General features: G+C 41.6%; 1 pseudogene; it reads left to right on the plus strand.

Annotated features, from left to right (window-relative positions):
* The first annotated feature begins 5829 nt into the window (after positions 1–5829).
* On the plus strand, positions 5830–21924 carry LOC108585467 (annotated as a pseudogene).
* The last annotated feature ends 1776 nt before the right edge of the window (positions 21925–23700 follow it).

Here is a 23700-nt window from a genome sequence, read left to right on the forward strand (position 1 = left end):
TGATTTGTTGCCGACCTCCAATTTTCCGTCTGCCGGGCAGAAAAGGTCAAGGGGAGTAACCTCCGGTCCTTTTGTTACTTCGGTGTGGAAAGTTAGGGTTTTCTTTTTTCTTTTTTCTTTTTTTCTTTTTTTGACGAAAGTCTCGCTCTGTCACCCAAGCTGGAGTGTGCAGTGGTACAATCTCGGCTCACTGCAACCTCCGCTTCCTGGATTCCAGCGATTCTCCTTCCTCAGCCTCCCGAGTAGCGAGGACTACAGGCGCACGCCACCACGCCCTGCTAATTTTTGTATTTTCAGTAGAGATGGGGTTTCACCATGTTGGCCAGGCTGATCTCGAGCTCCTGACCTCGTGATCCGCCCACCTTGGCCTCCTAAAGTGCTGGGATTACACGCATGAGCCACAGCACCCGGCCTCCTTTCAATTTAGTTCTAGAAAGTTGATGTGAAACAGCTTTAGGTTCTCTGCCTCCAGATCCTATTCTGCTGCCTCAGGCCCTTTCCATACTTCTTTCCCTTAGATCATGACATTTCAACCCACAATAAATGGAAGGTGAAAAGGAATCTAATTATTTTGGAGTCCTTAACTAAAAACTTCATCTAGCCAAGTACTAGCACCTCTTGGAGATGGGTTGTGTTTTTTGAGAACTTTGTTAAGTACATAGTTTTCATGCCGGTATTATGAAAGGTAGAAGGAGAGTTCCTTGAGATTCTCATGCCAGACCACATGAGTTGATGACTTTTGTAACCCTAGGCTGACCTGAAACGAAACAAGACCTCTTTGGGTTGCTAGGTATTGCCTGCTAGGATGCTGGAGGGCTGCCCAGGTCTTGTTCAGGGACTTCATTCAGTCTTTGTGGCAAGCAGAGTATAGAGCAGTTAGATTAAAGACTGAGTTAATTAGGTCATAGAATGCTTTTTGATGAGGGAAGAGCAGCAAACTATGATGGGACTTTTAACTCAATCTGGTTTAACAGATTAACCAAGTGTATCTGCTCCATGCTCCATGCTGTGGGCACACAACCATACTGAGAAATCTTTTCTGCCCACAGGAGAAGGTTACATTTGGGTAGGGTGCATCAGTGAGTCAAGTCTATGAATAGTAAAGGAAGGCAGCACATAAAGTAACAATGTAAGTAAGTACAAAGTAAGAATTATGGTGGATGCAATGAGTTTTGACAGAGCAATTGAGGTCAAAATTCAAAGCCAAGAAAGGAGATCCCTTTAGGCTGCAAGTTGAGGATTTAGAACTTTTCTGCATCAAGCTGCCAGAGTGGCCTTTAAAAAGAAATGCCAATCCCAACTCCTTAAACAACCTTTAATAGCTTTCCTATTGCACTTGGTACAAAATCCCAAATCATTGCTATGGCCTAAAGACCTGCCTGAACTGGGTCCTTGCTTACCTGCCCAGCCTCACTGGCACCACTCTCTACACTTGCACCATACTGTTCCTCTCTGTGAGTTTCTCTCATCTAGGCCTTTTACGCGTGCTGTTCCCTCTGCCCAGTCACTTTACCACCCTGCCCCACTTTTGTACCCCTTTATCCAGCTCATCTGTCCTCCCATCTTGCCTTCAAATTACTTCCTCTGAGAAGCTTTCCTTCAGAATAAGGTCCACTATCATCAGATCCTTTGCCTTGTTCCCCATGTACTTATCAAAATGTGTAAGATACTGTTATTTGTGTGATTATTGATTACCTCTTTAAATCCACCTGTTCCATAATGACACTCTTTCCCCATACAGCATTTAACAATTTATAATATATATTTATTTATGTAGTTATCTATGTTTATGTCTGCTGGTCACACCTGTTTTTTGGCTGTATACAGACATCGTTTCATTTCCCATTATATCCAGTGTTTAGCACAATGCTTGGCATATGGTCAATGCTTGATAAATACTTGTCAAATTAATGTGCCAGATCAGTCGGTCTAAGACACATGCTGAGGAACAGTGGGGAACAGGCTGAGTAAAGTAGGATGGAGCCAGATTGTGAGGGGCCAGACAGAGACTTTTCTCTTTTTCTTTCTTTCTTTCTTTTTCTTTTTCTTTTTTTTTTTTTGTAGGTATGGTGTCTCACCGTGTTGTGTAGGCTAATCTCAAACTCCTGGGCTCAAAATAGCCTCCTGCCTCGGCCTCTCAAAGGGCTGGAATTACAGGCATAAGCCACTGCACCTGGCTCAGGCAGAGTATTTTTTTTTTTTTTTTCTACCCAATTGGTTAGACCTGTGCTGTTCATAGAGAAGCCACTAGCCCCACATGCAGCTTTTGAGCACTTGAAATGTAGCTAAGGACTGAGAAATGGAATTTTACATTTTATTTAATTTTAATTAATTTACATGTTCTAACTTAGGTACGTGAATCTACTTTTTCAACTATAATTTTATGAAATCAAAATACAGATCAAGTGTTTCTGGTGAAAATTTAGTGTCTGAATTGAGAAGTACTATAAATACACTGAAATTTGAGACCTTAGGGAAAAAAATGTAAAACATCTTGTAATTGTTTCTGTTAATTATATGTTGACATGGTAATAGTTTGGATATATTGGGTTAAGTACAATATATTTTTACATTACTTTTACTTATTATAAGTACATTACATTACATTACTTTACTTATTTCAAAATAATTGAAAGCAGGGACTCAAACAAATACTGGTACAGTAATGTTCATAGTAGCATTTTTCTTAATAGCCCAAAGGTGGTAATACTCAAATGTCCATTAACAGCTGAATAGATGTATTAGTCCATTTTCACACTGCTATAAAGCACTGCCTGAGACTGGGTAATCTGTAAAGGAAACAGGTTTAATTAACTCACAGTTCTGCATGGCTGGGGAAGCCTCAGGATACTTACAATCATGGCAGAAGGCAAAGGAGAAGCAAGGCATGTCTCACATGGCAGCAAGAGAGAGAGAGAGAGCAAAGGAGGGGAAGTGCCACACTTTAAAACCATCAGATCTCATGAGAACTCACTATCATGAGAACAGCATGGGAGAAACTGCCCCCGTGATACAATCACCTTCCATCAGGTTCCTCCTTTGACATGTGGGGACTACAATTTGAGATGAGATTTGAGTGGAGACACAGAGCCAAACCATGTTATTCCACCCCTGACTCCTCCCAAATCTCATGTACTTTTCACATTTCAAAACCAATTATACCTTCCCAACAGCCCCTCAAAGTCTTAACTCATTCCAGCATTAACTCAAAAGTTCAAGTCCAAAGACTCATCTGAGACAAGACAAGTCCCTTCTGCTTATGAGCCTGTGAAATTAAAAGCAAGTTAGTTACTTCCAAGATACAATAGGGGGTACAGGCATCTGGTAAATATTCCCATTCCAAATGGGAAAAAATTGGCAGAAACAAAGGGGCCACGGGCCCCATACAAGTCTGAAACCCAGCAGGACATTCATTAAATCTTAAAGTTCCAAAATAATCTCTTTTGACTCCATGTCTTAAATCCAGGGCATGCTGATGCAAGGGGTGGGCACCCAAGGCCTTGGGCAACTCCACTCCTGTGGCTCGGCAGAGTACAGCCCTCCTTCTGACTGCTTTTATGGGCTGGCATTGAGTGCCTGTGGCTTTTCCGAGCACACAGTGCAGGCTACTTGTGGATCTACCATTCTGGGTTCTGGAGGGTGGTAGCCCTCTTCTCACAGCTCCACTAGGCAGTGCCCCAGTGGGAACTGTGTGTAGGGTCTCCAACCCCACATTTCCTTTCTGCATTACCCTAGTAGAGGTTCTCCATGAGGGCTCTGCCCCTGCAACAGACTTCTGCCTAGACATTCAGGCATTTCCATATATCCCCTGAAATCTAGGCGGAGGCCCCTAAAGCTCAATTCTTATCTTCTGCATGCCAGCAGGCCCACTGAACTTCATATGGAAGCTGCCAAGTCTTGGGACTTGCACCCTCTGGAGCGATGGCCCAAGCTGTACCTTGGCACCTTGTAGCGATGGCTAGAGCTGGAGTGGCTGGGATGCAGAGCACCAAGTCCTGAGGCTATACAGAGCAGCGGGGCCCTGGGCTTGGCCCATTTTTCCCTCCTAGGCCTCTGGGCCTGTGATGGGAGGGGCTGCTGCAAAGATCTCTAACATGCCCTGGACACATTTTCCCCATTCTCTTGGCTATTCACATTCAGCTGCTTGTTACTTATGCAAATTCTGCAGCTTCTTTGAATTTCTCCACCGAAAATGGGTTTTTCTATTCTACTGCATGGTAAGGCTGAAAATTTCCAAACTTTTATGCTCTGCTTCCCTCTTTCTTTTTTTTTTTTGAAATGGAATTTCACTCTTGTTGCCCAAGCTGGAGTGCAATGGCACAGTTTTGGATCACTGCAACCTCCACCTACCAGGTTCAGGCGATTCTCCTGCCTCAGCCTCCCAAGTAGCTGGGATTACAGGTGTGTGCCACCACACCTGGCTAATTTTTTGTATTTTTAGTAGAAACAGGGTTTCACCATGTCAACCAGGCTGGTCTCAAACTCCTGACCTCAGGTGATCTGTCCACCTCGGCCTCCCAAAGTGCTGGGATTACAGGCATGAGCCACTGTGCCTGGCCTCTGCCTCCCTTTTAAACATAAGTTTCAATTTCAGACAATCTCTTTGTGAATATGTATGACTGAATGCTTTCAGAATCAGAAAGGTCACCTCTTGAATGCTTTGCTGCTTAAAAATTTCTCCTGCCAGATACCCTAAATCATCTCAAGTTCAAAGTTCCACAGATCTCTAGGGCAGGAGTAAAATTCTACCAGTCTCTTTACTAAAGCATAGCAAGAGTGATATTTACTCTAGTTCCCAATCAGTTCCTAATCTCCATCTGAGACCACCTCAGCCTGGACTTCATTGTACATATCACTATCAGCATTTTGGTCAAAACCATTCAACAAGTCTCTAGAAAGTTTCAAGCTTTCCTTCGTCTTCCTGTCTTCTGAGTCATCCAAACTGTCCCAACCTCTGACCATTGCCCAGTTCCAAAGTCACTTCCACATTTTGAGATATCTTTATAGCAGTACTCCACTCCTGATACAAATTTTCTGTATTAGTCTATTTTCTTTTCTTTTTTTTCTTTTTTTTTTTTTTGGAGAGAGAGTCTTGCTCTGTCACCCAAGCTGGAGTGCAGTGGCTCAATCTTGGCTCACTGCAAGCTCCATCTCCCAGGTTCACGCCATTCTTCTGCCTCAGCCTCCCGAGTAGCTGGAAAATACAGGTGCCCACCACCACATCCGGCTAATTCTTTGTATTTTTAGTAGAGACAGGGTTTCACCATGTTAGTCAGGGTGATCTCGATCTCCTGACCTTATGATCCACCCGCCTCAGCCTCCCAAAGTGCTGGGATTACAGAAGTGAGCCACTGCGCCTGGCCTGTATTAGTCTATTTTCATACTGCTATAAAGAACTGCCTGAGACTGGGTAATTTATAAAGTAAAGAGGCTTAATTGATTCATAGTTCTGCATGGCTGGGGAGCCCTCATGAAACTTAAAACCATGGCAAAAGGTGAATAGGAAGCAAGGCATGTCTTACATGGCAGCAAGAGTGAGTGAGAGAGAGAGAGAGTGTGTGTGTAAAGGGGGGAAGTGCCACACTTTTAAACCATCAGATCTCATGAACTTACTCACTATCACAAGAACAGCATGAGGGAACCACCCTTGTGATCCAGTCATCTCCTACCAAGTCCCTCCCTTGACACGTGGGGATTCGAGATGAGACTTGGGTAGAGACACAGAGTCAAACCATATCAGTGGATAAACAAAATGGGTAAATATACAATGGCATATTATTCAGCCTTAAAAAGGAATGAAATTCTGACACATGTTGCAACATGATGAACCTTGAAAACATTAAGTGAAATAAGCCAGATGCAAAAGATCACGTATTGTGATTCCACTTATATGAAGAACCTAGATAAGCAAATTTGTAGAACCAGAAAGTATAGTGGTTACCAGGGGCTGGAGGGAGGATGCAATGAGTAGTTATTGTTTAATGAGTATATAATTTCTGTTGGGATGATGATAAAGTTCTGGAAATGAATAGTGGTGACAGTTGCATAACATTGTGAATGTACTTAGTCCACCAAATTATACATTTTAAAATGGTTTAAATGGTAAATTTTATGTTATATACATTTTACCACAATGAACAAATTTTTTAATTCATTTATTTCTTTTTATTTTTAAAAACTATAGCCACTGCCAAGGTACAGCTCGAGCCATTGCTTCAGAGTGTGCAAAATTTAAATTACATATGTGGCTTTCCACCTTGGGCCTGACAGGTAGCAAGAAGAAGGTCCATTCTACCATGAATGAGGTGGTGACCCAAGAACACATCATCGACATTCACAGGGGCACCTGGGGAGTGAACTTCAAAAAGCATGCGCCTCCAGAACTCAGAGAAATCTGGAAATTTGCCATGAAGGAGGTGAGAACTCCAGATGTGCCTATTAGTATCAGGCTCCACAAAGCTGTCTGGCCCAAAAGATCAAGGAATGTCCCATACCATATCCATATGCAGTTGTCCACAAAAAAGTAATGAGGATGAAGAATCACCAAATAAGCTCTGTATTTTGGTAGCTATGTACCTGTCACAACCTTTAAAAAAATCTACAGACAGTCAATATGGGTGAGAACTAACTGCTGATTGTCAAATAAGGTAGCACTGCAAAAATGAATAAATAATATGGCTCTTTCATTGTACTCTTTCTCTCTCTCTCTTTCCCTTCTTTTCTCTTTCTTTCCCTCTTTCTTTCCCTTCCTTCCTCTCTTTCCTTCCTTCCTTCCTTCCTTCCTTCCTTCCTTCCTTCCTTCCTTCTTTCTTTCTTTCTTTCTTTCTTTCTTTCTTTCTTTCTTTCTTTCTTTTTCTTTCCTTCCTTCCCTCCTTCCTTCCTTCCTTCCTTCCTTCCTTCCTTCCTCCCTCCCTCCCTTCCTTCTTTTTTTCCTCTTTCCCTCCCTCCCTCCTTCCCTCCCTCTCTCCCTCTCTTTCTTTCTTTTCTTTCTTTTCTTTCTTTCTTGACAGAGTCTCGCTCTGTCACCCAGGCTGGAGTGCAATGGTACCATCTCAGCTCACTGCAACCTCTGCCTCCCAGGTTCAAGTGATTTTTCTGTCTCAGCCTCCCAGGTAGTTGGAACTACATGGGTGCGCCACCATGCTCCACTAATTTTTGTATTTTTTTGTAGAGACGGGGTTTTGCCATGTTGTCCAGGCTGGTCTTGAACTCCTGAGCTTAAGTGATTGGCCTGTCTCAGCCTCCCAAAGTGCTGGGATTATAGGTGTGAGCCACCGCACCCGGCCTTCTCATTGTATTTCTATTGGTAGCACTGGGTTAGACAATGGAGAACTCTGGGAGAGGATGAGTAAATTTCTGTGATAAAGTTTTTCACTAATGTCTGTGGCACCAGGAAGGCTGCTTATAGGGAGGGCAAGAAGGCAGAAGATAATGAAAAACCCAAGAATTTAGGGTTTGGTAAAATATGTCATGTGTAAAAACGCACATGCGGAAAAACCTGGTGGGAAGAGGAAACACAGTAGGATTTAATCTGGGAAGGGCTTTCCTTGTGGCTGCAATAAAAACCTTCTAGAGATAATGTCTTCTCTGCTGTAATGGGATAACTTGGCAATAAGCCCAGTGTGATGTCCCTTATTTGTTGTGGGATCAAATGCGTTAATATGTGTGAAAGGACTCTTTAATCTGAGCTGAGAGGTAGAGATAAGGTGTCAGGTACGGTTAATCACAAGTACGAGATTTCTTCAGTGTTTTCATGATGATTCATCCCGTCTGCTCTGGATTTTGCAGAGAAACCTTAGCTTTTGGGAGATTTTCTGCCAGTGACATATTTTCTATTTTATATAAAACTGTTTGAAGGATTATCCATTATGACTGCATATTACCTCAACTCCTCCAAAACTGCACCATCAACTATGTTAAGAATGTTGCCCTTAGAGAATGATTATTTTTGTGTGTTCAACATTGTCTTGCTGTTTGTGAGATTTTCTTTTTCTTTTTTTTTTTTTTTTTTGCATTTTTAGTAGAGACGGGGTTTCACCGTGTTAGCCAGGATGGTCTCGAACTCCTGACCTTGTGATCCTCCCGTCTCGGCCTCCCAAAGTGCTGGGATTACAGGCGTGAGCCACCGCGCCCGGCTGTTTGTGAGATTTTCAACCACCCAGAAGCCAGGCTAGTACTGACCCAAACTCAGAAATGTGCTCTGGGTCCAGGGACCAAAAGGCTGTGGGAGAAGGTGGATGGACAATGATTGGAGACAAATTTGATTGTTCAACTTAGTCTGATGCTCAGGGAAGCCAATGTGATACACGACCCAGGACTGTTACAGGGCTGATCTTGTGGGTTCTCAGAGGTTTCAACGACATTGGACCCTTGGCCCCGGCCCCTAAACATCCTTACAATCCTCCACACAGTTGAGGAAACAGTCCAGTTCTTCAGGCCTGCCCAGATTAAGGATGGCTTATGGTCAGAATGACTTATGCCTCTTCAGAATTAAAGTTTTGCTTGAGTGGGCTGAAACTGGCTCTTACTCTGGGAGTATCAGGGAAAACAAATGTTTGCTGGAGAAAAATGAGAATATAAGTTTAACACTCTTCAAAATAATGCTGGGGTGTTCTCTGCCTAAATGAAATCAGGAGCATAGGAAGTGCTGAAAAGTTTGCACCAAATACTTTTTTATTTATCTTGATTGATCTATCATTTATCTATTTAGATATTTACACTTATTACTGGTTTTGATTAATTTAGAGTAGCTTAGTTCTTTTTAAAGACCCCAGGCCAGGTGTGGTGGCTTACGCCTGTAATTCCAGCATTTTGGAAGGCCAAGGTGAGTGGATCATTTGATGTCAGGAGTTCGAGACCAGCCTGACCAACATGGTGAAACCCCGTCTCTACTAAAAATACAAAATTAGCCGAGCATGGTGGTGCACACCTGTAAATCCCAGCTACTTGGGAGGCTGAGGCAGGAAAATCGCTTGAACTGGGAGGCAGAGGTTGCAGTGAGCCAAGATCATGCCATTGCACTCCAGTTTGGGGGACAAGAGCAAAACTCCATTCAAAAAAAAAAAAAAAATCCCTGTGAGTCTCAAGACTAGTAATAATAAAAATGCGTTTCTGCACTCTAGTAATAATCAAATACTACACTCTAGTAATAATCAAAAATGCGTTTCTGCACTCACGTCTTTATAGCATTGCTGCTGGTCTGCGATGAGAGATGTACACTTTTAAAACTATCTAAATTCCTACATCCTATCCCTGGATAGTTCAATAGTGCCTTTGATGAGACTTTCTCTGTAGCTTCCACTGTGATGGCCTCATCATGGTGAGGACTTTGCATTATGTTCCTAGCTATCACAGGTAATGGAGGTACTAGAGTAAATTATTCCTTTTTATTAGACTGAGAAGAAAGAGATTTCTGTGCTCCACTATGTCTAAGGCATTCTGTGGCTATGTTTCTTCTTGACAAAGTAGGAATTAGAGATGATTATCTACAAAAAAGAAGGTCCATTTTGGCCTGAGTCTCTTAAGTAACAATTGGTTTAACTTAACCTGATAATGATTCTAGCATCTGCCTCCACTTTTTTTTTTTTTTTTTTTTGAGACGGAGTCTCGCTTTGTCGCCCAGGCTGGAGTGCAGTGGCCGGATCTCAGCTCACTGCAAGCTCCGCCTCCCGGGTTCACGCCATTCTCCCGCCTCAGCCTCCCGAGTAGCTGGGACCACAGGCGCCCGCCACCTCGCCCGGCTAATTTTTTGTATTTTTTAGTAGAGACGGGGTTTCACCGTGTTAGCCAGGATGGTCTCGATCTCCTGACCTTGTGATCCGCCCATCTCGGCCTCCCAAAGTGCTGGGATTACAGGCTTGAGCCACCGCGCCCGGCCTGCCTCCACTTTAATGAGAAATATGAGCATTACACAGTTTCCCAGGGAAATGAATGAGGCATGGGGAAGAGGTGCTCACCCCTTAAATGCTTTAATTGTCTGAAAATAACTGTTACAATTTGGCTTCTGCTAGCCATGGTGGCGTTCACCTGTGATCCCAGCTGCTTGAGAGGCAGAGGTTGGAGGATCCCTTGAACCCAGGACTTTTTTTTTTTTTTTTTGAGACGCACTTCTCTGTCTCCCAGGCTGCAGTGCAGTGGCTCGAGTTCGCTCACTGCAGCCTCCACCTCCACGCCAGCTCCCAGCCAGTCCAGTTGGGACTACAGGCGCCACCACCCCTCAGTTAGTTTTTGTATTTTTAGATGGGGTTTCACATGTTAAAGTTAGGATGGTCTGAGTCTTCCTGACAGGATCCACCCGCCTCGGCCTCCCAAAGTGCTGGGATTACAGGCTTGAGCCACCGCGCCCGGCCTAACCCAGGACTTTGAGGCCAGCCTGGGCAACGTAGTGAGATCCTGTCTCAAAAAAAAAAAAAAAATTAGATTTGGCCGGGCACAGTGGCTCACGCCTGTAATCCCGGCACTTTGGGAGGACGAGGTGGGCGGATCACAAGGTCAGCAGTTCAAGACCAGCCTGGACAACATGGTGAAACCCTGTTTCTACTGAAAATACAAAAATTAGCCAGGTGTGGTTGCAGGCGCCTGTAATCCCAGCTACTCGGGAGGCTGAGGCAGGAGAATCGCTTGAATCCGGGAGATGGAGGTTGCAGTGAGCTGAGACCATGCCATCGTACTCCAGCCTGGGTGACAGAGCAAGACTCTGTCTCCAAAAAAAAAAAAAAAAAAAAAATTTGCCTGCCAGCAGGTTATTACTAGTCACTATTTTATAGGTTAGCAAGCTTCTTGATTCACTTTTTTTTCCTATGTGATGCCAGAGAATGCATTTCAGCTAAAGGTGTTAAGGGATTAAAAGGTACCTAAACCTTTAATCTAGGAATACCTATTTTTTCAATAGGTGTCAAAGCTCTTTAATCTTTTGAATGGTTCTAGGGGAGCCACAGCAGTATTTTATGTATGTGGCCATAATGTCTGACCCTAAATTGTCATGGTGTAACATTTCTGGGTTCTAAATTTGTGGTAGCAGTTGCTATAGTTATTGGTTTTTTTTTCTGACAGAGTTAAATTATGATTCTGAATTTATGAAATTATGAGTCCCAACACCTTGTCTATTGAACAATATAAGGTATTTTCATAAAGCCAAGTATTAATATTTACTCACTAACATAAAATGAATTATAGGAGGGGCAGAAACCACACTATTGGCTGTTTCTTTTTTCTAAAGTATGCAGAAAATCCCAAATCCACCTATTGCTTGTTCTGAATGAATACAGATTTCAAAATCATCTAAGCAGCATTATAGCATTTAGCTCTCAAAATAAAAGGAAGGCAATTGACTCTCAGTATTCTAGATTAATAGCTCAAACTGTTTTAAAAAATATATCCCATACATTTCTTGTCTACTTGAATGTACATCTTTTCCATGGTTGTATAATTTTGTTTCCGCTTTTTTAACTTAATAGTTAATTATAATATTTTTCCATGTTGCTACATTATCTTTTAAAGATGTCCATTAAATAATTATACTACAGCCATTGCTTTAACCATTGGTGTTCAATTCAAATTTCTCTGCCTTGAACCAAACCTATTGAATAAAAAATACTGAGAGTAGACTCAAGAACCTCCATTAAATAAATTCTTCTGTTTTATCAGAGGTAAAGCCTGAGATTCAAAGATAGGAGTGGCCTTAGGAGTGCCTGTACTGCTGAATAGGAAAGTCATCATTTCCCCCATTGTAAATAATATTGCAATGAATATCGTTGTGAACATATCTTCTTCCTTCTTTGAATAATGTCCTTTTTTTGGGCTATGTCATATTTCTTTCTAAATAGGAAGAACCAAAAGTATGCAGAATTTTAATCTACTTTCCTGACTTTCTTATATTCTTTTCCCTGATTAATTTATCAACAAATATCTCCAACAATGGTAAACCTGATTTGAGCTACATTTTAAATTGTAAATATGAGACAGTCGATAGCTTAAATTTGACAAAGTTAACAGAAAAGATCAAATTCTTCCATACTCTGCCTAGCAGACTAACCAGAATGGGGAAGAAGGCAGCGAAGGTGCGGTGGATCTGCAGCCACTAGTGAGGAACTGGTAAGTGGTCGTACTGTAGCATTAACTAATGTTCGTGAATGTTCTTTACACTTAGAGAGCCACTTCACATTCATTACCTGATAAGTTTCTCCCCACTCTGTAAGTATGATTATTCCCATTGTATTTATGAGGAAACCAAGGCTCAAGATTGCTCAACAATTTGCCCTGAATAACTAGTAATTGTTTGAATGTGGAAGATTTTCTGTCTTGCATCATACTCAAGTACCTATTTATTGGGGATGCCCTTTTTTAAATATAATATCCAGAGAACTTTTCTTCTATATCTAATTTTACTGCTGTTTTAAAAATTAGGTAATTACAGTTCCATCAGCTCAATTCGAAACCCAGATAATAAGCAACATTTAGTTGCAAAATACTCCAGGGAATACAAAAATGAGAGGGCACAGCCTTGGGCTTTTGGGAACTTTGATCTGGGAAATGTAAACAGCATGTTTAAAACAAGACAGAACCAAGGACTATACAGGATTTTCTAATTTCTTCCTTTACAGTTGAGGAAACAGGTCTGGCATCAAGGATTCCCCACTTGAGTTACTGCAAATAATCCTTCGGTGCTGGTCTCCTGCTCTGGGCTGCAAGCTCCTCTAGGGCAGGGTGTGGCTTCCTTATGCCCATTGCTACACCCTGGTGTTTGTGCATGGGCAGGTACAGAGTGGGCACACATTTGATGCATCTTCACCTCAATTTCTTCCAAATGGAATATGCCTCATGATATTTTTCTTTATGCAACAGGTATTTACTTAGTTTCCATTATGTGGCATGCACTTTTTAGGCACTTGGGAGATCAGGGAACAAAACAGAAAATACTCCCTGCTCCTCTAAAGTCAAAAGGTATAATCAGTCTTTTGCCTTGCAGGAGTTTGATACCTATATGGTACACTACATCATAGGGGTAATGGTCAGAGTGTCTCTGCTTCTAGCTTTAGTTCTATACACTTACTGCTAAAGAGGCACATGACTTCTAACAGCTGAAGAAGTTTCAGGAATATCTCCTTTACCTCCTTCTCTTAATCTCAACTCTACATAAATCTGAGGTTCCTGTAAAATTTTTGAAATTTTAGGGAGCTGTCAAGGCAAAGACATAGAGTGGTGAAAGTGTGTAAAAAAAGCTGGTAAATGAACTATGTGACCAGAGTGTAGGGCTCACAGAGCCTTTAGTTGGAGGTGAGTTAGCTTGACACCACAGTAGAGGGCCTTGGGAGAAGCCATTTAGATTTTGGGTAACTGAGAGTGTTTTGAGGTTTTTGATAAAGAAAACAAATATGAACTTACCTGTGTTTAGGAAGGTTACTGTGGCAGGGGTGAGAAGGATGCACCAGGTGGGGCAAGACAAATTAGGAGGGTTTTATACAAGTGTGTTATGAGATAATGGAGTTAGAGCAAGACAGTAGGAAGGGAGGAGGGATGAGAGACTGCAGAAGTGGAAACAACATGAGTTCATGATGGCTGATGGGCTAGAGGAGAGAATTCTTGAAGGTGATAGAGAAGTTGTTGATGATAGGTTGTTGGTGACATCAATCATTAAAAATGTAAGGCAATGAGGAGGTCTTTGATTGATGAATGTGAGTGATACTATAAATGCAATTTAGATATTTCATACCAACTATCTAGGACAGCATAATTTATATCATTTATATCAAGTAGTTCAATCCAACTCAACACATATTTCTGCTGTCCTTACTGTCAGGCCTCTGAGCCCAAGCCAAGCCTTCACATCCCCTGTGACTTGCACGTATATACCCAGATGGCCTGAAGTAACTGAAGAATCACAAAAGAAGTGAAAATGCCCTGCCCCTGCCTTAACTGATGACATTCCACCACAAAAGAAGTGAAAGCGCCCTGCCCCTGCCTTAACTGATAACATTCCACCACAAAAGAAGTGAAAATGCCCTGCCCTTGCCTTAACCGATGACATTCCACCACAAAAGAAGTGAAAATGGCTGGTCCTTGCCTTAAGTGATGACATTACCTTGTGAAATTCCCTTTCCTGGCTCATCCTGGCTCAAAAAGCTCCTCCACTGAGCACCTTGTGACCCCCACTCCTGCCCGCCAGAGAACAACCCCCCTTTGACTGTAATTTTCCTTTACCTACCCAAATCCTACAAAACGGCCCCACCCTTATCGCCCTTCGCTGACTCTCTTTTTGGACTCAGCCCACCTGCACCCAGGTGATTAAAAACTTTATTGCTCACACAAAGCCTGTTTGGTGGTCTCTTCACATGAATGCGCATGACACCACCTGCTAAGCGGTAGAAATGATATAAGCATGAGAAGAGAAATCCTGCTGTAAATGGCCTTCAGTATAATGAAGGAAGTAAATATAAGCATGAACAATAACAAAAGGTAAAATACTGTATGATATATTATGAGAGGTATAAGATCCATTAAGACCTAAAGAAGGAAAAGAATATAGTTATTTAGGGGCAAGCTGTAATGTTTAGAACAGGTAAGATGGAAAATACATTTTTTAAAATTGAAAAGCAATATTTTCAATAAATATATATAATAGATATTTTTCAAAAAATATCCATTAAAATATCAAATTAAGAGAAATCAAATAAAAATGGACTCAGTGTGCAACCAAATGTAATGGATATACTGTGATAATCTTAGTTAATTCCTTCTTAGGGGATGGTACAAGATGTGCAAGTTAAAATCTATGCCTATAAACCACTAAGAAAAAGAGATTAGCAAAGATGATTTGAGATGTTTTTTTTTTTTTTTTTTTTTGAGACGGAGTCTCGCGCTGTGTCACCCAGGCTGGAGTGCAGTGGCGCGATGAGATGTTTTAACTTACTGTAGATTATCATTATAGACTCAAGCTCTCACACTTTGGCAATCTGTTGACTGTATGCCTGAGCACTTTGAAATACCATAGCCTAGGATTTTGATGGGCTGGTCAGTTCCCAGGCAACTTGGCTATTGAGAGCAGCTTCTGTGGCACTGCAGTAGACCTTGTAAGCATAAGCAGCTGGGCAAACCTCTTTGTGAGATTGTGAAACTCATGGGTTTTTCAGCACTACTTTCCTGAGCTGATTTGATAAAAACTGTTCTTCCAAACCATCAGTAGTAAGTTCTTTTAGTTAAGTGATAAATCGTAGCCAAATTGTACTGCAAACTGGTGGATGTCTAACTTCTTCAGCATGCATAGATGTCTCTGAAAATTCATGTTTGGTTGAGTCCAGTATAGCATAATTTATTTTTCCTTAAAATTTCCAACCATTGCCTCAAAAGAGACAAACACTTTGGCCTGAGCATCAAGTATCATATTCGCCCCTGCTTTTTCTGACCGGGAAAATGTTTCAATCCGTGTGTCTTCACTTCTCCTCATTCATTTTTGTAAGTTTGCCCTTTTCTTTGCATAAGTAGTTGCTTCCTGTCTTCCAGCTGGGCAAAAATTTCTAGTATCAAAAGTTAGGAGGATTGTGCATGATTATATTGGCTCTTCTGCTTTGCTGTAAACAATACACTTAGTTTTATTGTACTATTTGTGAGGTTTCATTGAATAATTGTGAGGCTGGTTTCCAAAGGCACATTGATTATTGACTGCAGACTGAGACAGATAGGAGGTTCAGTTCTGTGTCCTCTTAACGGAGTTGACAAGTCATCATTTTCTATTTGAGTGATATCTGACCACCAAACAGGAACACCTTGTACTCTCTTGCCTTTTGTCACAGGATTAGGAGGGCAATTGGAACCACCAGCCAAAGCAGACGTCTCAGCATCTCTTAGCCTTTGCCCCATTCCAGACGGGATGCTAGAGGTAGACTCAGCTAAGAATTATTATCTGGTCTCCTTAGCAGGGAGTGTTGATTTTAAGTATCTCGGTTTTTTTTTTTTTTTTTTTTTTTTTGGGGGGACAGAGTTTTGCTCTGACACCCAGGCAGGAGTGAAGTGGTGTGATCTTGGCTCACAGCAACCTCTGTCTCCTGGTTCAAGAGGTTCTTATTCCGAAGCCTCCTGAGTAGCTGGGACAACAGGCACATGTCACCACACCTAGAGATTTTAAGTATACCTTAAAGTATGCTCTGATTCCAGATGTTTGCACTGAGAGTCTGTTTAGTTTTTTAGAAAACCTATTTTTTTGTGTGTTTCTGTTTTATGAAAGTAATATAGTTTGTAGAAAATTCGAAAATACAAAAGTTTGAAGAAAATAACCCATCATATCACAACTCACTGTTAATGTTTTATTTTATTGCCATCTTGTCTTTGTTTATAAAACACAATTTACAGATTTATCTTAGTTATTATGCATATATAAACATTATATATGTATATTCCTAGTTTTTTACTTTAACTTTGCTAGCAAATTTTGTGTGCTTTATGCTTGAACAACAAATCATTTTGCACTCTAGTAACCTCTGGACTTGTCTCTTTTCTGTCTGTTACACATTTACTTGACAACAAGAATCCTTGTGTCAGGTCAGCATGGGACCTTTGGCCACATTTCATTTATACAGCAAATGCCCAGGACGGGGGATTATACCATGTTTCCAATATGCACTAGGTTAGAATATCCTAGGACATACGTTTTCATTTGAATAGCCTAACTTATAATCTGATTACTCTTATGCAAGATAGGATAGAAAGTAGCAATTCTAGTTTGCACCAGGGGCTGTGAGTTTCTTAAAAGACCTGAACCTGATCTGGGGTCATTCCATTAAAGATACTCATAGAATGGTCTATATGCAGTCCTTAAACATGCTTTTCAGAGAATTTATGATCATTTAGTCAAATGCTCAGAATCCCCAGTTGATGTGGCTGCATTTACACAAATCGATGACCTGATGGTCTCCAGGGCTCATGGTTGGCTGCAGTTATGGGTGGAGACTAGTTCATTCAGGAAGCTAGAAATTAGGAGAGAGAATCAACCACCATCTCCTCCACATTCTTTCCTTTTTTTGGAACTTTGCTCATGTCTGCATCAGTGGAACCTAGACCTGGAATTGTGTGATTTTGTTTCTAGAAACCATAAGTAAGTGGGCACTAGAGTAAGTTCTTATCAGGCTAAGCTGGAAAGAGATAAATAACATTTCTGAGCCTCACTGATTTAAGTGGAATTCACTAGAATTCCAAGGTCTCTCAGTAATTAAAGACAACTCTGAAAATTCAGAGATGATTCCATTTTTGTCTCAGTCCCTTAAAGAACAGTCGGGTTAGCAGAAACTGACTGTGATGTCAGCTACCACTATTGCCAACTTCATACCTCATGTCAATTAAATTGCCAGTTACAGGCATTATGTACTTTGACAATTTGTAAGACATTTCATGTTTCAGTGATTTTTGTCTGACTGTATAGTCTTGGATTAAAGATTTCTGTCAGAGGAAGACACTGTAATAGAGCATAGCAGATAGACACCTGTGTGCCGCATACTTTCAGTCATCAGTCAGTTTCTCCACAACAGCAATCTTGGACCATAGCCATGATAGACGTAATGGAGTTGCCCAGGTCGCGCATCAACGCCAACATGCTACTTGGTTCATCGACCAGCCCATCTACTTCAAAGGGAGGCTGGAAAAGACTCATCTCACGGGAAAAATGTTTATTCTTTCAGATGAAGAAGGAAAAAATGGAATCATACTATTGTGAGGTTTCACTGAATAATTGTGAGGCTGGTTTCCAAAGGCACATTGATTATTGACTGCAGATTGAGATAGATCAGGAGGTTCAGTTCTGTGTCCTGAATGTCTAACTTCATTAGACATTAATGGAGCCCCTTTGTGAAGAAATCTCTGGAATCTTGGAAGTGTTGGAAGAGTAACCGCCAAGTCAACCATCATGTGTGCATCTTATGTCCAGTTTAAAGAAGATAACCATCCTTTTGATCTTGGACTTTACAATGAAGCTGTGAAAGTTATCCATGAGTTCCCTCAGTTTTGGATTGTGCAACATGATTCGATCTTGATGAATTTTCATATGATTGCAAATGAGCTACATTAAATACTATTAGAGGAGACCCTTCTTGTTTGAGGGAGACATTTCTATGCTTTCTCATATTCGATTTGCTTTTTTTTTTTTTTTTTGAGACAGAGTCTCACCCTGTTGCCCAGGATGGAGTGCAGTGGCACAGTCTTGGCTCACTCTGACCTCCACCTCCTGGGTTCAAGCGATTCCTATGCCTCAACCTCCCAAGTAGCTGGAATTACAGGCACCTGCCACCATGTCCGGCTACTTTTTGTATTTTTATTAGAGACAGGGTTTCGCCATGTTGGCCAGGCTGGTTTCGAACTCCTGGCTTCAAGCGATCCGCCCACCTCGGCCTCCCAAAGGACTGGAATTACAGGCATAAGCCACTGCACCTGGTCAATTTGCTCTTTTTAAACTTTTATTTGTCTAGCTTTAGATATTCCAGTCTAGAGTTTTTTCCGAACTGATATATTGACAGTTCTCACCTAAGTCCCATTATAAAGAATTGCTTCTACAATATATGGTCAGATTAGATGCAAGAATAAAGCAGTTGTCTTAGTTTAGGTTTCTATTTTATTAATAAAAACTAAAAGAGTACACACTAAAAACACTGCATAGTAAATATCAACATTCTCTAAATTTATAAACTTGAAAAGTCAGAACCTTTTACTGAAGTCGTGATGCACTACTCAAGATATTGTTAACCAAGGTGGATCAGAGGAAGGGCATTTTCAGTTTAGGAGCAGCTACAGCATAGGGACTTCAGAGCCCTTTACCTTAACTTTAGAAGATCTAAGAGAAGAGTGGCGATAATAAACAGTAATCATAGCTAAATTGATTAAACATGTCCAACGTACTGGGTACTATGTTGACCACTTTAACGTGTTGTATTCGTTCTTCATCACAACCTTACAAGGTAGTTAGAGTGATAATTCCCATTTTGTAGAACACAGAGAGGTTAGTGGCTTCTCCAAGGTTATGGAGCTATTAATGCCAGAGCCAAAACTTGAACTCAGGTCTGCTCAAATACAAACACATACTCTACAAACACATGCTCTTAAACTGTAAGCATTGTGCATTTCTTGTTGGTGATTAGCCTTTACATCTTGGCAAATCAAACGCGAGGTCATTTTACCATGCTCCGATTCATTGACGTTCTCATAAAGCAACACAAGTCAAAATTTAAAGTGGAGGGTATGAGCCTTCTCCTGCTATTATTCTTGTTTTCTTTTCAATTCAGGATTCTGTAGGCACAAAAACACAAAATGATGTATCTTTTAGTCCCAGGGTGTGCATGTTTTTCTGATCATTTAAATAATTTTAAAACACTACAGACAAATCTCACTTATGCTTAAACCCTGAATAAAATATTAGCAAATAGAATAAAGGGCTACATTAAAATGGGATTTGAAATATTGGTAAATGGAATCCAGCAGAACATTTCAGCAAAGCAAGTTTTTTGTAGAAATGCAAAAATAGCTTTAACATGGGATTAATAGTATATAGTCAGTCAAACAAATAGATTTAAAAGCCTACTTTCACCCTAATAAATGGTTAAAAGGTATTTGACAAAATTCAACATCCATTTTTTAAAAAGTTCTCATAGTAAAAGAGGCCTAGATTAATATTCTTCACTTGATAAAAAATATGTATATTTCAAAGCAAATACTAGTATCCCTTTATTTTTTATTATTTTTTGTTTTTTGAGACAGAGTTTCATTCTTTTGCCCAGGCTGGAGTACAGTGGTGCAATGTCAGCTCACCATAACCTCCGCCTCTCGGGTTCAAGCATTTCTCTTGCCTCAGCCTCTTGAGTAGCTGGTATTACAGGCGTGCACCATCAGACCTTCCTAATTTTTGTGTTTTTAATAGAGACAGGGTTTCACCATGTTGGCCAGGCTGGTCTCAAACTCCTGACCTCAAGTGATCCTCCCGCCTGGCCTCCTAAAGTGTTGGGATTACAGGTGTGAGTCATTGTGCCAGGACTTAGTATCACATTTAATAATGAAACACTGCCAGGCGAATGCCTATAATCCCAGCCCTTTGGGAGGCCAAGGCGGGCAGATCACCTGAGGTCGGGAGTTTGAGACCAGCGTGACCAACATGGAGAAAGCCTGCTCTACTAAAAATACAAAATTAGCCGGGCATGGTGGTGCACGCCTGTAATCACAGTTCTTCGGGAGGCTGAGGCAGGAGAATTGCTTGAACCTGGGAGGTGGAGGTTGCGGTGAGCTGAGATCGAATCATTGTACTCCAGCATGGGAAACAAGAGCAAAACTCCATCTCAGATAATAATAGTAATAATAATAATAATGATAATAATGAAACACAATAACACTAGTTTTTTTCCTATAAAAATTAAGCAAGAAAGACAAAGATATGTATTATTGTACTGTACAGAGAACACAGTTCTCAATATAGTATTGAAATTTCTTAGATTCAGGGCTTAGCAAAGTGCCTGGCACACAATAGAAACTCAATTTATTTGTTAAATGAATTAGTGACATTGAAACAAGAGGTATAAATTCTGGAATAGAGGAGGTGAAATTATTATTTGCAGATAATACAGTTTTGTTTCAATAGAATTAATTTAAAAATGACTAGAAATAATAGGAACATTCAGAATAGTGGCTAGGTTCAAAATTAATATACCACCACCTGCTCCACCTTTGTGGCCTCCTGGGCCACCTATGGGTCCTCCTCCTGGACCACTGAGACCATCTGGAATGCCAGGCCTCTGAGGGCTTTTACCCCAACATTTACCTGCAGGACCACCACTAGGCTGACTCCCTGGCCCTCTCCCAGGCCCACCTCCAAGTCTTCCTCCTGGGAACCCCCACCAAAGCGACCTCCCCCTGCATCTTCAGGTACCCCTCTTTCTCATCCTGGAATGATGACCTTGGATGCCTCCACATAGACTTGCCCCCATCCATCCCTGGCTTTTCCCACCAGCTCCCTTGCAAAATCCTGCGATTTTCAGTGCCCCACCCAACTTGATTCAGCAACCCAAGGTGGATGATGTGAGTGCAGCCACCATTGAGAAGAAAGCCACGACAACCATTAGCACCAAGCCACAGATCACTGCTAATTCCAAGGCAGAGGTTACTTGATTTGTGCCCGCTGCACTGAGAGTAGATCAGGAGAATGAAGGGGCTACTGCCACTCCTCCAAGAAAAGTTAGTGGATGATTCTGCTGTGCCTCTTGCCAAAACAGCTCTCAACTCTGGTCCTTCTAATTCCTGTCTCAGTATAGACCAAGGATGATGTTTACGGGGTTTTCATGAAAGCTGGAAGGGTTACTGTGACACCTTATTTCAGTTCAGAGCTATCCTAAAGTTTAGCTTTGTTCAAAGTTTACTGCATATAAGAGAGGGTGTCTCATTCAGAATAGATTGGCTATTGAAACAGTGCTGCCACATCCATTCCCTTTCATACCACCATTTTCATCCTGTTTCTTCCCTTTTTCCAGTTATTTGGAGATTTGTGATTGAGGATCTCAGTTACTTATTTGTTTTGACTCTCTTCTTGTGTGCTGTGGGCACTGGAGCAGAGATTTCTGAAACACAAGTTTATTTTAACTTAACTTTTGTTTTTGAGTCATTTTTGATATTTTCCTGTAAATATTTTGTAATATTCTACTTGTAGTGAAATGGATCTCAATGTCATTTTCTGATACAAACCTGGGTCTGTGGGAAGAAAACATACAGTTCTCTGATTAAAATTATTTCCCAAGCAGAGCCTGAGGCAAGAACAAAGTGCCGATACTTTCTTTGGGCTAAACTTGGAGTGTTTTATGGGAAAAACAAGTAAATGTTCCAAATCAAGAAAAGAAGAAGATGGCCAAATAGGAACAGCTCTGGTCTGCAGCTCCCAGCGTGATTGACGCAGAAGATGGGTGATTTCTGCATTTCCAACTGAGGTACCTGGTTCATCTCATTGGGACTGGTCGGACAGTGGGTGCAGCCCACGGAGGGCAAGCTAAAGCAGGGCAGGGCATTGCCTCACCTGGGAAGCACAAGGGGTCAGGGGATTTCCCTTTCCTAGCCAAGGGAAGCCGTGACAGACTGTACCAGGAAAATCGGGACACTGCCACCTAAATACTGCGCTTTTCCAATAGTCTTTGCAAATGGCACACCAGAAGATTATATCCCACGCTGAGCTCAGTGGGTCCCATGCCCACAGAGTCTTGCTCACTGCTAGTGCAGCAGTCTGAGATCAAACTCCAAGGTGGCAAGCCTGGCTGGGGGATGGGCATCCACCATTGCTGAGGCTTGAGTAGGTAAACAAAGCAGCCAGGGAAGCTCGAACTGGGTAGAGCCCACTGCAGCTCGACAAGGCCTGCCTGCCTCTGTAGACTCCATCTCTGGGGACAGGGCATAGCTGAACAAAAGGCAGCAGAAATTTCTGCAGACTTAAACGTCCCTGTCTGACAGCTCTGAAGAGAGCAGTGGTTCTCCCAGCACAGTGTTTGGGCTCTGAGAACAGACAGACTGCCTCCTCAAGTGGGTCCCTGATCCCCGTGTAGCCTAACTTGGAGACACCTCCCAGTAGGGGCCGACTGACACCTCATACAGTTGGGTGCCCCTCTGAGACGAAGCTTCAGAGGAAGGATCAGGGAGCAATATTGCTGTTCTGTAATATTTGCTGTTCTGCAGCCTCTGCTGGTGATACCCAGGCAAACAGGGTCCGGAGTGGACCTCCAGCAAACTCCAACAGACCTGCAGCTAAGGGATCTGACTGTTAGAAGGAAAACTAACAAACAGAAAGGAATAGCATCAACATCAACAAAAAGGATATCCATACCAAAACCCCATCTGTAGGTCACCATCATCAAAGACCAACGGAAGATAAAACCACAAAGATGGGGAGAAACCAGAGCAGAAAAGCTGAAAATTCTAAAAAGTAGAGTGCTCCTTCTCCTCCAAAAGATTGCAGCTCCTCACCAGCAATGGAACAAAGCTGGATGGAGAATGACTTTGACGAGTTGACAGAAGTAGGCTTCAGAACGTTGGTAATAACAAACTTCTCCGAGCTAAAGCAGCATGTTCGAACCCATCATGAGGAAGCTAAAAACCTTGAAAAGAGATTAGACAAATGGCTAACTAGAATAAACAGTGTAGAGAAGACTTTAAATGACCTGATGGAGCCGAAAACCATGGCATGAGAACTATGTCACGCATGCACAAGCATCAGTGGCCAATTCGATCAAGTGGAAGAAAGGGTATCAGTGATTGAAGATCAAATTAATAAAATGAAGCAAGAAGTTCAGAGAAAAAAGAGTAAAAAAAAGCAATGACCAAAACCTCCAAAAATGTGGGACTATGTGAAAAGACCAATCTACCTTTGATTGGTGTACCTGAAAGTGATGGGGAGCATGGAACCAAGTTGGAAAACACTCTTCAGGATATTATCCAGGAGAACTTCCCCAAACTAGCAAGGCAGGCCAACATTCAAATTCAGGAAATATAGAGAACACCACAAAGATACTCCTCGAGAAGAGCAACTCCAAGACCCATAATTGTCATATTCACCAAACTTGAAATGAAAGAAAAAATGTTAAGGGCAGCCAAAGAGAAAGGTCAGGTTATCCACAAAAGGAAGCCCATCAGACTAACAGTGAATCTCTCGGCAGAAACTCTATAAGCCAGAAGAGAGTGGGGGCCAATATTGCACATTTTTAA

The sequence above is a fragment of the Papio anubis genome, chromosome 6, assembly GCF_008728515.1.
Source record: "Papio anubis isolate 15944 chromosome 6, Panubis1.0, whole genome shotgun sequence".
NCBI lineage: Eukaryota > Metazoa > Chordata > Mammalia > Primates > Cercopithecidae > Papio > Papio anubis.